The 13,307-nt window shown below is 32.4% G+C and overlaps 1 long non-coding RNA gene across 1 annotated transcript in view; it reads left to right on the top strand.

Moving 5' to 3' along the window:
- Nucleotides 1-3,280: 3,280 nt before the first annotated feature.
- The window catches only part of LOC111637292, a 23,968-nt gene continuing 13,941 nt past the window's right edge, over nt 3,281-13,307 (top strand). Inside the window, exon 1 of the long non-coding RNA XR_002758670.1 lies at nt 3,281-3,333. This is a non-coding gene — a long non-coding RNA (uncharacterized LOC111637292). The remainder of the gene's footprint in view (nt 3,334-13,307) is intronic.

Raw genomic sequence — 13,307 nt, 5'->3', positions numbered from 1 at the left:
TGACTTAGCGGCAGGATAAAAAAAATGATCTTAATCTTGATAAAGTACAGTTACTCCTTCTTAGACTACTGTCTGTGTGTTATGATCAATGGAAATAAATATCTCTTCCACTTAATCTTGATCCGACATCTGCTGACATCGAAATTCCGATAAACTATCACGCATTGACATAACTATAGATGTGTTAGGAGGACATCAGGAATGGGCTGGAAAGCGGCTCTAATCTTTAACTATTTTATAATTTTATATAAATTTCGACAATAGCAATGAGTTATTGCGGGCAGGAAGTGGAATGTTTAACTCATTTGTGATTTAGAGGAGATGGAAGCGAGCGCTGAAGTTCTGTGATACCAAATTGATGCAATTTTATGTCTCCATTGGTGGACTTTTCTTCACGGCTTTTCGGTAATTGAAGGCTGTAAAGTTTAAACTTTATAAGGTTTTATCTGTTTTTTTGATAAAAATAGTTTCAATTTTCAAGGATTTTCTCGGTTGGAAGAATGAGTCGTCCTCATTTATTGTTGGAGATGTCTGAAAGTTAAATTACATGATGTCGCGTAATGCGTTACCGAAGCGATTCTGATCTGATGTGCTAAGTAAGCTCATTTTTCCAAAAACATGAATTATTTCTAGAAAAAAACTTGCAAAATTCGTAACTTTATCGATGCTGTAAAAGCTCCTAGAAAATCTACCGAAAGAATAATTAAAATCCTCGTGAAGAAACAAGTTTTTATGATAAACACTTCTCAAATTTTAATTATAGGTACGGGTTAACTCGTGCAATCGCTCATTTACATGCGTAAGTACTTACTCACCGGTTGTTAACACCTTTTTTCTGTATAATTTGAACATCAGTCAACAGTCGATGTGAATGAATCATGAATCGATAATTAGGTCGTCGATCTTCTGTACCTGTTATTAGTACTCAGAGATGCGAAATTGTTATAAAATAAGTTTTAAAATACAAAACAATAATTGTGCAATGTTAACATCATTTCTATTTGCCGTGCAGAACATAGATCCTCTCTTGCTTCGACAGAATAGGTAGGTCTAGAGCATAGAAAAAGGATCTAAACGCTACAAGTAGATCCTTTACTTTATACACTAGAGTGCAGATTCATTCTCTATGCCTCTGTAGAGCTCAGGTCCTTTCTCTATACTATTATAAATGTATAAAATATAAGAAGCTTATACAGAATTTGGAGAACAGATCCTTCTCTTTATCCTAGTGACGATTTCTACTTATTTTGCTTCTTCAGTTCCTCAGTTTTAATTCCAAATTAAATAAAATAGTAGAAATATTAATATAAATACATAATTAATGTAGATTGTTTAATATATATTTAATTTTAAAAGTTAATCCCTGGGTTATTTACAGAAACAAATACGTTAAATATTTTCGGTATTTGAAACTTAGATTTGTTATTTAAATCATTTATAAAGCAAATAATCAAAATTGATTTTCTTAATTAGTTAATTCAACGTGTATCGCTCTTTTGTATACCTTTAATTCTCATTACGTGCAAAATAATAGGACAAACAACACCAGGTATTTTGTTATACTTGGGTGTATATTTAATCCTGATTTTCCTGATATCACTTGAAGTTAAATACGCCACAGTTTAGGTTTACAGTAAATGGTCTCACTCTTTTAAAGTTATATGAGGCTTTTTATATTATAACTGAGGGTCTCCTGAGTAATATAATTTATTTAGGTTAATTATCTAACATTTTAAATATTATTATGGATTTAATTGGGAATAAAATCATATTAAAGGATTGTATAAAATATGAAAATGTGATGTAAATTTTCATTATTTTATCAATTTTTTTTAATCTGCTAGTTAAATTGTGTGAAAAATTTATTAAGGATTTGGTACAGTTAAGTGTCGGTTAAAAACTGGTACAAAATTTATCAAATCCTTAACTGGAATTAAATCATTTCGATTCTATTTCCTTCTTCAAGTATTGTACCATTAATTTTTCATGATTTAACTTAAATTTTAACAGGAAAAAATTTTTAAAATTGATGTTAAATTAATGAATATGTAATTATCTAGAAAGAAGGAACTATTTTGAATAAATTATGTATTTATGTCGACAAAAAACTTGTTAATTTTCATGCGAAAGTTTTTTTAGTACACTTAGAAATGTTAAGAAGTTATTCACTCGTAAATTAAAAGTACAGTAATATTTAGTAATAAGAATAGCAATATCTATAAACAAAATATTATTATGTTCATTAATAAATTGTAAAATTAATGCAAATTTGTAAAATCTTGCATAAAAGTACATCACCAAAAGCTATTACACGAAACACCAGCACATTAGGGCCGAGCTTTGTCGTCCATTACGTTAAGCTAAGGCCCATTATGGAGTCAATACAACAGGCGGGGATGAGAAACGACGACACGATTCCCATTACCCATAATGAACTATAGCGATAGATGATACGTGACCTTCCATAATCCCACTGTTATAAATGGGCCTGACCTGTAATGAAATAGGCAACACATGTGAGGGATAAAAAATAATGCCTCATTCTCTACTACCCGTTGTAAATTANACCAAAATCTCTCATGCCAAATTCGTAATTTCAACCAAATTTGCTTTTAAACAGGAATATCATTTATGTATAATTCACATTATTCACTGTAGAGATATCCATTAATTACGTACACAGTTTAAGAAAGAGAGGGAGGGTGCGAAAGGTTCATTACTGTACAACAGGCGGGGATGAGAAACGACGACACGATTCCCATTACCCATAATGAACTATAGCGATAGATGATACGTGACCTTCCATAATTCCACTGTTATAAATGGGCCTGACCTGTAATGAAATAGGCAACACATGTGAGGGATAAAAAATAATGCCTCATTCTCTACTACCCGTTGTAAATTATAGTGATCAGGTTCGGATTCGATGCTGTGTGACCCATGATTTTGTCTATTAGGATTGATTAGATTGGATGATCTGCTAAGGGAGATCTTATAAGGTATTTTATGGGAAATTGGCCCCTATTTAGGTGTTAGACGTGTAAAGAAAACCTGAAAACTCTATGAGGCCAGTTCGTTGGCGAGGCGCGAATCCATTGTTCACTAACACTAACCACCCAAGTTTCAGTTTAATGGATTAAAAATAAAAATTTACCAATACTTTATTTTAAAACTTAAGTGTAAAAAAAACAAAATACTTTTAAAACGTTTAAGTGAATTGTTTCAAAAATATCTCGAAGGTCACAAACGATTAACTTAATGCACAGTCGAAGTTACTCCCCCATGATTCCTATGATGGACAGGAATAAAGAACACGAAAAACCAGCATCTCAGGTATGTTAATTAATTAATTAAAAATGTTGTATTTTAAACTTTAAAAATTCTAAATTTTAGTATAAATTTATTTATTTACTCATAAAAATCGGTAAATTTTATTAAAATAAGCGATGATTTTTAGTAAACACGAAAAAAAAATCGAGGAATCAATATTGGGTTAAATTTATAATTTTCTCAATATTAATACAGTCGAACCTCCAATAACGGCAACTTCTATACGACGACCATTTTTCAGGAACGTTTTTAAATGCAATAAAAAATAACCCCCAAACTACGACCATCTCTAAACAACGTCCATTTTTTATGTTCCTATCAATGGCCGTTGTTCAGAAGTTCGACTGTACTTAAAAAAAAGTTCATATTATAAAAATTTAGTAAAATATTTTGATTTTATTGCTTTTAAACGAGTAAAAATAGTCAGGAAAGCTTAAGCAATCGAAATTATTAAGAAGCAATATCTTTAATTGACTTAGCGGCAGGATAAAAAAAATGATCTTAATCTTGATAAAGTACAGTTACTCCTTCTTAGACTACTGTCTGTGTGTTATGATCAATGGAAATAAATATCTCTTCCACTTAATCTTGATCCGACATCTGCTGACATCGAAATTCCGATAAACTATCACGCATTGACATAACTATAGATGTGTTAGGAGGACATCAGGAATGGGCTGGAAAGCGGCTCTAATCTTTAACTATTTTATAATTTTATATAAATTTCGACAATAGCAATGAGTTATTGCGGGCAGGAAGTGGAATGTTTAACTCATTTGTGATTTAGAGGAGATGGAAGCGAGCGCTGAAGTTCTGTGATACCAAATTGATGCAATTTTATGTCTCCATTGGTGGACTTTTCTTCACGGCTTTTCGGTAATTGAAGGCTGTAAAGTTTAAACTTTATAAGGTTTTATCTGTTTTTTTGATAAAAATAGTTTCAATTTTCAAGGATTTTCTCGGTTGGAAGAATGAGTCGTCCTCATTTATTGTTGGAGATGTCTGAAAGTTAAATTACATGATGTCGCGTAATGCGTTACCGAAGCGATTCTGATCTGATGTGCTAAGTAAGCTCATTTTTCCAAAAACATGAATTATTTCTAGAAAAAAACTTGCAAAATTCGTAACTTTATCGATGCTGTAAAAGCTCCTAGAAAATCTACCGAAAGAATAATTAAAATCCTCGNTTTTTTTTAAGTTAATTCTCTTGCTCTTCTCGAGTATGTTTGCAATGGAATTTTCAAGATTAATTCACAAATAATTTAGGAGAAAAATCTTTTTCAAATCTTTCTCATTCCTTTATTGATTGAAAAATGAAGTATGCGAAGTACGAAAACAATTTCGATATTGCTAACAGGCAGACAGGCAGCCCGAAACCAAATAACTATTTAGATGAATTTTCATCGTCTTGAATTTACTTAAAATGACGTTAAATCTAAGAAAATTTTTAAATTCAATTCAAGTTTTTACAGTAAAATGCTTGCTTTTATATAATTATCTAATTAAATTTTGTTAGAAAATTAATAAAGAATAGTTTTAAAAGATAAATATAATTAGGTTTTTTTAATTGTTGTAATCATTTATACAGTTGACCCCCCCATAACACTGTTGATAATTCCGTTTTATATGAATTCCATGTTGTACGAGTCACTTAGATTTTACAAATACGTGTGCCGGGCTGTGAACGGCTCACGTATATGTAAAATTCAAGTAACTCGTACAACGTGGAATTCATATAAAACGGAATAATCAACAGTGTTATAAGGGGGGTTGACTGTATTTGATTTAAATGGATTTATTCTTTTTAGATAATTTGAGTTCTTTGAAAAGAAATTTTTGCAGAATTTCTTGAAAATTTGACTTTTTTAAAAATTACTGAAAATTACTTTCAGTGAATATTCTAAAAACAAACTTTTATTAAATTAAATAAATTAATTGCAATTTCATATGTAACATTATCTTTCCTTGTTTCGTAACTCTTTGACATTTTAACAGACCAAAAGCACATATTATCGATTGATTTTGAAGGAATTAGAGTATCAAATTTAATTTATTAATTGCGAAATATTCATTTTCTAATCATATTACCTTACATTCAGTCACGTAAACAAACAGTATCGAATATTTAGATGAAAATTAATGAGATTTAACTGAAAATCTGTGCATTGTAAATATATTTTTTTGCATTAAAAATTTAATTTTTTTTTAAATTGATGGAAGGAGAATTCTGCTTACATCTTGAAAAGAATCTTCAGCTCTTTAGAATGGTCCACGTCTACCAGTGGCAGAATGGATAAAACCGTTGAACACTGGTCGTGGGTTCGGCCCTCACCACGTGAAGTTTTCCTGCTTTTCTTCACGTGGCTAACACCTAAATTGGGACTAGTACACCATAGAAAGTCTTCCCTACATGAGTCCTCGTCTGCAGATCGCCCTCATGTCGCGGTTTCGCGCCTCACTAACAGGCAGGCCACATGGAATTTTTCGGGTTTCCGGGAATTCTTTACCTGCCAACACTTAAATAGGGACCAGTTATCCCACATAGAAAGTCCTTCTTGGAAGATCGCCCGGCAGATCGTCGAAACGTTGCGTTTCCTTCTATCTATCCTATTTTCTAGAAAGGTAATCTTGACCCGAGCTTAAAGAAATAGACGGCTCGCTTTACGACGATTTTGCAGGAACCACTCCAATAATCTTTTGTGAACATTTTCGCATGGCCCGGGACATCGTTCTTCATTCCTCATTCTTGCAGGTCGAATCCATTGTATGTCAGGTTCATTCTTAATGGGCAAAATATGGCTGCTGAAATCTGTAGAGTATTTACACTATCAATCAATTTACATTAAAAAAAAAAACTTTAGGGCCTTCTATGAACGAGATCCAAGTCAATTGGCTCACGAAGGGATATTCTACTGCATTAAAACCCAAGTTGGAGGAGCAATGTGTCTCGTATATTATGATTCCTCATAACCGGTGTTTAGTGCAATGCAACATACAGGTACTTCAGACTTACTTCATTAACATTCTCGACTTTCCAAGTTACCGTTGATAAGCGGTGATCCTGAAATGCTGTTGGAAAACAGAACATTATTGAAATAAGTCTTGAATCATCTCTTTGTTGCGTTTGAAGAACCACGATTCTGAATTTTGAAACCCTTCTGTCAGCATCAAGCGAATCGATGGCACTTGAAGATCCCTACATTTCGAATATGATTGTTGCAACGTACCATTTTATTTCTTGTTCAGCATCACTCATGAGTAATTAATGTAAATACAGTCGACCCCCTATAACACTGTTGATAATTCCGTTTTATATGAATTCCATGTTGTACGAGTCACTTATATTTTACAAATACGTGAGCCGTTCTCAGGCCAAGCTAAGGCCCATTATGGAGTCAATACAACAGGCGGGGATGAGAAACGACGACACGATTCCCATTACCCATAATGAACTATAGCGATAGATGATTNTCTGTAGAAGATTTACACTATCAATCAATTTACATTAAAAAAAAACTTTAGGGCCTTCTATGAACGAGATCCAAGTCAATTGGCTCTGTTGGCCCATCAACATGATATCTTTTCCTACTGGGGATTTAAACAGGAAAAATTCATTTTCTGTAATATTTTTCCAAAAAACTAATCGAATTATATTTAAATTATTTATAATTTAAATATAATTCATCGTAAAACTTATTATTAAAATGAACGTTTATTCAACGTAGTGGCTCAGATTACGAAGTTAAGGCCTTAGTCTGGAGGACTTAAGATTGATTCCTGGCATTCAACTGTAGGAATTTTACGTGGCAATTTGAACGGATATGTCGGGCCCCGTCCTTCATCACGCAGTCGTCCCCACCGATCTCATTATTGGCCTCAATAAAAGGCCTCTTAATGCCAACAGGGTAGAAAGAGACAAAAATGGACTACCTACAACCTACTCTTTGACCAAAATCTCTCATGCCAAATTCGTAATTTCAACCAAATTTGCTTTTAAACAGGAATATCATTTATGTATAATTCACATTATTCACTGTAGAGATATCCATTAATTACGTACACAGTTTAAGAAAGAGAGGGAGGGTGCGAAAGGTTCATTACTGTACAGGATGGAAAAAGGGAGTCTATATGGCTTTTTTTTAGTGGTATTAGTGGCATACGAATTTGTTCTTATAATCCTACTTAATAGCATGGGAATAAACTTAGAAAATATGTACAGAACTTTTTAAAGTCATTTCTTCAATGTCAGTGGGGTTCATGTACTGTATAGTAATTGTAACTAAAGAGTCTACACATTGAGCTTAAGCAATACAGATCTTAAACAATCACCAGTTTGCCAAGGCCTAAATCCTATTCTATATGTGTGTTGCCTAAATCCTATTCTATATGTGTGTTGCCTATATATAAATGTAATTAAAGGGAAGGGTTTTCCAAAAGTGCATCGTTGTACACAACAAGGAGGGAATGAGTCAAATTGGCTCAAAAACTGTGCACGTAATTAATGGTCGGCTCATGCATATCAAATCTCATTTATTTGAACGTGAATTTACAAATCCACTTTTGGGCCCCGCTCAGATCTAGACCCTAAACAGTTGCCTAGATTGCCATGGTCTAACACTATTCTATTGATATTTATAGCCTATATACACACTATATACCATATGTATAGCTAATTTTCTATTTTTTTTCAGTTAGTAATTAAGCGAAGACATTTAACACACAAATAATTTATATATGTCTTGTGTTACTGTAGCAACTCCATGACAGTCTGTCATAATGTAATTAAATATCACTTAATTACATCACGACAACTTTGGATATTACTATCCCTTTATTTCTGAGAAATTAATAATTCAGTAATAGAATAATCGAATGCTTGGATATAGAAACAAATGTTTAATTAATGAAATATTTTATTATTATTTTTAAATGTAAAATATACAGAATTTTAACGTTTTTATGCCTTTTACAATTAAAAAAAAAACAAAATCAATTTATTAAATTAATTTTAATAATTACTTCTATTTAAACCCACCAGTGGACGAGTGGATAACATCGTTGGTAGTTGGTCGTGGGTTCGCGCCTCGTCAACGGGCTAGACACGTGGAGTTTTCGCGGTTTTCTTCACGTTATAACACCTAAATAGGTGTCAATTTCTCGTAGAAAATCTTCCCGTGAAGCGTGTCGCATTGCCTTATGCAAACAACCAAACTTCAGTTTAAATTAGTTAAATAAAATAATATTACAGTTAATTATTTATTTTTATTCGAAATTGTCGAATATTTTGCAATAAATGATAAATTATCATTTTATTTTTAATTAGGGAAAAATAAGGTAAGAACATTGTATAAATTTCTTCGGCAGTAAACGATGATCTGTAACGTTAATTTAAGTCCCAAGTAAATTTATTCAATCGATTTTTCCAACATCCATCTTTCATGAAAAATCTGGAATTTTTCTTTCTTTCTTTTCTTTTTTTTCAGAAAAAAAACCCCAAAAAAAAAAACACTAAATTTTAGCGATTTTCCCCTCTCTTTCTTGACGATTTTGCAAGCTTGTTCCGCTTTATTTTATGAAAATTACTACTAAATTTCATGAAATTAATCAAGTAGAATTTTTTCCTCTTTCCATTTCTTAGTTTGAAAGTTTTATTTAATTTATTTTCTTTTCTGTCCGTCAGTTTGTCTATACGTGAGCTTCCCCCCCACAAATTACAACGTGCAATTTAATTCCTCAAATTAATGATATTCGATTGATCGGTCCTAATTAATAACCGTGAATTTCCATGAACTTTATGAATTTCATGATAAATGCAACCGTCATATAAAATCGAATCTCGAATGACGGCCACCTCTAAACGGTGGCCATTTCTTTTCAGGAGCGTTGAACGAAAATGCTTAAAAAAATAACCTCCGAACAAAGACCATTTTTTTCTAATGTTCCCGTGGGTGGCCGTTTTTTAGAGGTTTAACTATATTTATAAATTTGGATGCATTTGTAGAGCTTCGCCGTGTTTTCAGTGATTTTTATATTGAACTGGCTATTTTGAAAATTGATAAAAATAAAATAAAATATGAATTATTCAGATTATCGGTCATATTCCTCTAAAATTTCAATATTTTAGAAAATTTTTCGTGTGTCTTTCTTGCGGTACCGGTACGTATCCATTCATTGGTAGCTTTCGCTAAACGTACCGGTACCAACTGACACCCTCGACACTTCCATCTAGCTATTCGCATAACAGGGGGCCAAATATAAACTTTTTTTGGTAGTACCAGAGTTTAGGCATTCAAGATACAATGTGGCACATTTGAAGCCACTCCACGCGTAAATACATTAGATGTTCTTGTACACTTACATAAGTGTAATATGAGGCAATATGAGGCAGAATTCAACTTAAAAAACCTATGCAAATACTTTATCTGAGGATCCGATCAGAACCAGAATCCTTTAGAGCAGTAAGTTAATTCCTATCATCTCGGTCATTTAGTCGTCCAAAGCGAATTAAATGATAATAAGTTTTTCAAGTAGCCCTCAAGTTTTAAAACTCTTTCCGCCCTGTGGCCACCAACAGGGTCTTATTTTAGCAAGCCGTTATGGATTCGGCCAGGCCAATAATAAGGTGGCCGGGTGGCAAAAGAGGAGACCCGACTCCCCGAAAAATTTCTATGGTTTTTTTTCGATACCGGGTCCCCCAGAGTGGTTGTCTTCCACCTTAACTGCTCGGCCATAACTATTCCTCAATTATTATAACGAAACAGAAGCGATGTGTGTATATAAATGCGCTTTTATTCCACGTCAGAAATTGTACTTTAGATGAATTAGAGCAGATCTTTTTATGCAAATGATGATAATCGAAGCGAACTTATTTTCATTCAGTACAAATTCATCCACGTTCCGCTAGAATGAAACATTTTTAAATCGCTTCGCATAGCGAAAACGAAGTTAATCAAGCTGAGAATATGAAAGAAAGAAATCATTTCTTTGCATTTTTAATTATTATGGGTTGTTAATAGGATATGTGTATGCTGAAACAGCGAGAAAAAAATATTTAGATTTGAAAACATAGCGCTGAATTCTTAATGAAATCGGACCATTGAAAATTGTAGACCTATAAATTCCCGCTCTTGTCCGTCTGTCTGTTTATCCTTAATCTCGAGATCGGTGTTAGATGAAAGTCGAGATCAGAAAAATGTTTTAAATTAAATTAATTAAAAATTATAGCCCGGCATTGTGACGATGTCACAATGCCGGACTGCACAATGCAATAATTTCTGCTCGTTATTATTTATTTTTTAATCGATTTTTAGATATTTCTTCTAAAAGCAAGAAATTTATTATTTATTATATTTTTTTACTATAGACTTTCTTCCATTTTTAATTATGTCTTTTACTAGTTTTTCGATATTTTTTCCATTAAAAAATCGATTAATTTATTTCTAATTCGTAAGATTTATCTAAAAAAATATTTTATTTATAATTTTCTTTCCCTTTTTTGTGCTTCTGAGTGCTTATTAGAGCGTAGGCAGATACATTTAATCGATCTAAAAAAATATAATACTGTATTTAATCAACATTTAATTCAGTTCTTCGTTACTTTATGTTCTCAAAGATATAAATTTCAGAAACTTTTTAAATTTTTTTCCTCCCAGTAGTACTAAGAGAGTCTTTTTTTCATGCTCATCGTTGATTCGTTCAGGTCCACAATAGGGTAGTCGCGTGGTGAATGACAAAACTCGACATATCCGAGTCAATCTACCCACGAAAATTTCAGCCAATAAGCACTAAATTTACTATTACTCTTATATCAGTATCGTGCGTGCTAAATTAGCATTTCACTTTATTCATTATCGTCCATTTCCACGAAGAACTGGATGGAGTACTCAAAGTATTGTTCCGTCAAGTTGTAAATATCATTTAAACTCATTTTAATTTATGTTTTTGCAATTTAAAAGGACATTCACACCAATTTAACTTAATTATCCAATAATTTCAGTCCAGCTAAGTATTAATATAGCGCTTAGAATATGATGCTTACAATGGAAATCAATCGTAGTCAAGAATGGTTCGTTGGGATAAAAATGGTCCTCTTAAAACACTTTATACTTGGTTTGGTTTTTATAGGACAAATGGCTGAACGCTTCCTGACAGTTCTTTTATGGGAAACTGGCCCCTATTAGATGTTACAAATGTGAATAAAACCCAAAAACTCTACGTGGTCAGCCTATTGCTATAGCGCGAAGCCAAAACCAACTGCCAATGTTTAGTGGTTTTATACAGTAGTGGGCCTTCATACGAGAAAAAGCAAGGTGAGGCTGGAAGTGTAAGAAGTTGAAAGAATTGGATCAATAACGAATGACAGAGAAGCTGTTAGCCTGATATCGTGTGCGCATTTTATACGGCATTCCCATTGGAGTAACACAAATAATTAACAGCAGAATTATAATTAAAATATTCTTCATTAATAATGTAAAAATTTCTTTGAGCTTTAAATTGCAATATAAGTCATGATGCAACTCTCAGATTATTAATTTTAACAAAGCATGTAAATACAGGACAAAGTTGAGTTCGAGAGTGTCTCGCATCTTCAAAACACCGAAAAACGAAGAAATCTTTTCAATATTAATATACATATATAGAAATAATGATGATAAAGCACAGATTGTGATGTGATGTATCGCTTCCATCATTAAAAATCGATGATGAAAGTGATCCATGAAGGTTCTAGTTAATAAAATAATGGATCACAAAATTCATTCAATTGTACCGCTTTAGTCACTAGAATCCTGGACAGATGGCTTAACATTAGGGAGACCCAGGATCAATCTGGGTGGCCTAAGAATGTTTTCGTGGACGGTTTCTCCCGGATATAAAGCCACGATATGTATGGGTTAAATTAGTTTTTCTATCTCCATAATTAAATATATCAGTTATTAACCAAAGTAGCTCCAATGTGGGCCTGACTGAACCCATAACGGATTTCATAAAAGGCCCTCTTAGGGACCACAGTTTAGTAAAAACAAGAAATTTAAAAACAAAGTAGAAAATTAAGTCTAAATTAAAATTTCAAAGAATTATTACTTGATGATGATTATGATGAAAGCCTACTTTAATTGTTACTTAATAATGTAGCCTATTATTTTTATTAAATACATAAGTTAAAAATCTTGTCGTTGTCATAAAAATATAATTAGGCATTATCATATTATATTACCCATTAAATTAAGGTAGCTATATAAGGACGATGCCCTAAATATGTCTATTCAGTATTATAGTTTATATATATTGAAGGGAATTTTCAGAACTTATACAAAATTTGCAGTGAAACCCGTAATTCATGCCCTTATTCTGTCCTTTTGCAGGGCACTCGTGTTTTTTTTTTATACATATTGTGCTGAGGGAAAATACGCGCTTTTGTCTTTAAATTGCAATTTCTATCCAAAAAATAAATTCACCAAACATATAAACGTCAGTCGAGAAGTCTTTTGCGATGGAAAATGGTGTCAGAATTTAAATTTGGGCTAAAAATATCGAAAGAACATTTACCGCCCTCTGTTGATAAAAAATTCAACTAGTGATGTTTTAAAATTTAACACTAAAAAATGTCTTTTATAGAAATATACAGAGAGAAAAAAATTGTTTACATTTAATTTTAAAAAGTTGATAAATTTTTAATCGCCTCTTTTAGCAAAATAACAGCGCAGGTACGCACAATTTCCAATCTGTATGTTAAAGTAACTGAATCACGCAACACGGCAAAAATAGGTCAAAGAACACACTGGATTTAATATTCACCAATAACTCGGTAGAGAGAGAAAAAAAATCACTGCAGCCACTTCTAATTGTTTCTCGTGTTATTAAAATCGCGGCAAGGATGCATAAAACGTTTTATCGATCGGTAAAGTTACCAGTTTTCCGTCCACATCATTTATCGATTCGATTTGGAACTCTTCCAAACCACGTGATTACGAAGCGGA

The sequence above is a fragment of the Centruroides sculpturatus genome, unplaced genomic scaffold, assembly GCF_000671375.1.
Source record: "Centruroides sculpturatus isolate CEXI.00-Female unplaced genomic scaffold, Cexi_2.0 scaffold1084, whole genome shotgun sequence".
Classification (NCBI taxonomy): domain Eukaryota; kingdom Metazoa; phylum Arthropoda; class Arachnida; order Scorpiones; family Buthidae; genus Centruroides; species Centruroides sculpturatus.
Note: the sequence above shows the minus strand (reverse complement) of the source record. Positions and strands in the feature narration are given on the sequence as shown.